Source organism: Ostrea edulis, chromosome 10, assembly GCF_947568905.1.
Source record: "Ostrea edulis chromosome 10, xbOstEdul1.1, whole genome shotgun sequence".
Taxonomy (NCBI): domain Eukaryota; kingdom Metazoa; phylum Mollusca; class Bivalvia; order Ostreida; family Ostreidae; genus Ostrea; species Ostrea edulis.
This window is the reverse complement of record NC_079173.1, coordinates 4,694,107-4,696,766: the sequence shown is the minus strand read 5'-3', so window position 1 is coordinate 4,696,766 and position 2,660 is coordinate 4,694,107. Positions and strand designations below refer to the sequence as shown.

At 35.4% G+C, this 2,660-nt stretch overlaps 1 long non-coding RNA gene across 1 annotated transcript; it reads right to left on the bottom strand.

Moving 5' to 3' along the window:
- Positions 1-592: 592 nt before the first annotated feature.
- LOC125671992 (uncharacterized) lies at positions 593-2,459 on the bottom strand. Its single transcript, XR_008799252.1, has 3 exons — positions 2,002-2,459; positions 953-1,037; positions 593-818 (listed from the first exon to the last, which is right to left on the bottom strand). It is a non-coding gene; the product is annotated as an uncharacterized LOC125671992 (long non-coding RNA).
- Positions 2,460-2,660: the final 201 nt, after the last annotated feature.

Here is a 2,660-nt window from a genome sequence, read left to right as displayed (position 1 = left end):
ACCGGTGAACGGCTTTAAATTTAGGCCTTTGCTCGGCGCTTACGGCCATTGAGCAGTGAGGGTTCTTTAACGTGCCACATCTACTGTGACACTGGGCATCCGTTTTGAAGGTCATCTCCGAGGACCAGTGACATTCACACCTGATGCTGAGCGTTTGGCAATGGAACTGTCACTACCTGTTTCAACAACTCAGGTCTGTCGCGGCCGGGATTCGAATCCTGGCCTTCCGTATGCGGGGCGAACGCTCTAACCTCTAGACCACCACCGCGGCTCGACCCATTGATCTCAAGGCTCATATCAGCTATCTTGCTCTCACAAATATATATGTCTCTTCATAAGTTTATGAGTCCTACTTGTAGTCTCACACTGAAACAAAAACTCGCTTGGATAACTTAGAATGCATGCATATTGCATTCACAGTATATATGCACTGTGTGTGTAAGGGGGGTGGGGGTAGAAAATGAGAAATTTAAACACATTGATTAAAGTTATAAAATTGGTGTTTTATTTTCATTAAGAAATGTTTACTGAATTTGATATATCAAAAACTTAGAATAATCAACAATGACACTTCCTCTATATTTATTCAATGTTATTGTCTTAAAAAAGACATGTAATACATGAGTACATGTACTTGTTTTCCATTAAATTCACACTTTAGAATAGTATGTTGCACAATATATCCATTGCTCTGGGCTCACAAATACATTATTGATTCTATCCAAGTCCCACATTTTGCAGAAGTTCTTGAATTTTCTCTGTAACCTGTAAAGTTGTGGGGTCCAGGGGATATGACATCATCAATGTAAATGAAGTACCTGTTATAAAAAATATATTCTGTATATTCAAATATTGAAAAAAAGATGAATATCTAATATACTAAGAATTGTCTTTATAAATGTCTGGTGTTAAAATGAAAAATTCTATCTTACTAAGATAGAAAATATTGTACCTTTCTTGGTGATTTTCATGGCAAATTGCTGTTGAAGTTGTTGGCTGGAAGCCCATTTCAACTTGCACTGGTCCTTAGGATGATGCTTAGAAAAAAATCATCATAATTAATATTTGCACAGTCAGTATTAATCATTAATTATACTGTGTCAGACAATGTCAATTTTAAAATTGTGTGTCTCAATGCATGTTCAGTGAACTTTAAAATGCTGATATATTGAAAATTACACACATAAGATGTATTTTATTATGTTAATTTTTAAAATCTTGTCTGAAATCAGTATTACATATGTAACACTACATGTATGTTAAATGTGTGCAGTGCAGCAATGTGAACTCTTGCAGTAGTAGTACATCTGCATGATTGTTATTTATTTCATATTGTTATAGTTACCTTCTATTTAAACTGTACATACCCTCCCACCCCCGGGTCCTTAATGAGGTGAATAAACATCATAATTATCATATTACAATATGAGATGACAGATATGTTTTCATAAACTGCCAGTTCATTCTAATAATATCAAAACAAGTCAACTCTAGATTTATCAGACCTGTCTCCTTTACGGAGTGTGGGTCAAGAGAAGGACATACATTTGTACATATCTTATTTTCATACAAGACATTTATTTGCCTATGAGGGAGGCTTGTGATTTTACAAATATTTTAAATAAAGTTTTGTAGACCTACATGCTTGTATGAAACATGAAACCCCAGATTTGAAATATCTCTTAGGTCAATGAAATTTCAAGATACTATAAGTACTATCATTTATACCAAATAGAATTTTAGTGCAACACTCCCCCCCCCCCCCCCCCCAACTTGTGAGAGCCCTATTTTTTTTTCAAATCTGGCATATACATGACATCCATTTACAATTACATGCACATGTAGGAGTTATATTTTGGGCACATATGGAATACATAAATGCACAAAAAATGAAACAGCTCCAAGTTGTGCGTTTATAGATGTTATTATAAAATCGCGTTGTGAAATAGCAGAGGAAAAGTGGGTTGAATACAAATTCAATTTGCCATTTTTTTCACTTACCAAACGAAATTATGATTTCGTTGTCCACGTTGAATGCATCCATCGAATTCCTCTTCTCAGAAGAAACTTTGTTTAAACTCTCAATGACTACATAAACAGTATTGAAACTCGCAGCACTCGGACATCACGATCACGCTACATCAACAACTTTGTTTATGTAGCGCAGCTATGCATGGTGGTGAATTTCGTGAGGTAAAAAGTGCCATTCTTCACGGACGAAACATTTAGCCCACTATTATTACATTGACGTATTCCTAATCTAAACTATGGCCAAATTTCTCTATCCTTCGTCGAGACGACCCTCTCAATCATCGATTCAGTCACAGCAACAACTTGTACTTTCGGAACCCCTTTTTGTTTTTCAACTACTCTATGGAGATGTACGGAATTCCGAAAAATAATTTCACGTGAAAATACACGATTTTTACTGATCACGTGGTTGCTATCGGTCTCTACCTTAATTTTTACTTTTTATTTAGTTTTTATAAATATAAGTTACTTCTTTATTTCATTATGATTTATGACATACGACCATCACATGTATGTGTCCGGCCATCAAAAGACAGTACCACAGTCATCAGATGTGTTGGTACACGATGGTCCTTATTTATTTATTTTTTAAACCATGGGACAACCAATACGTCCCATACGGAGCATAT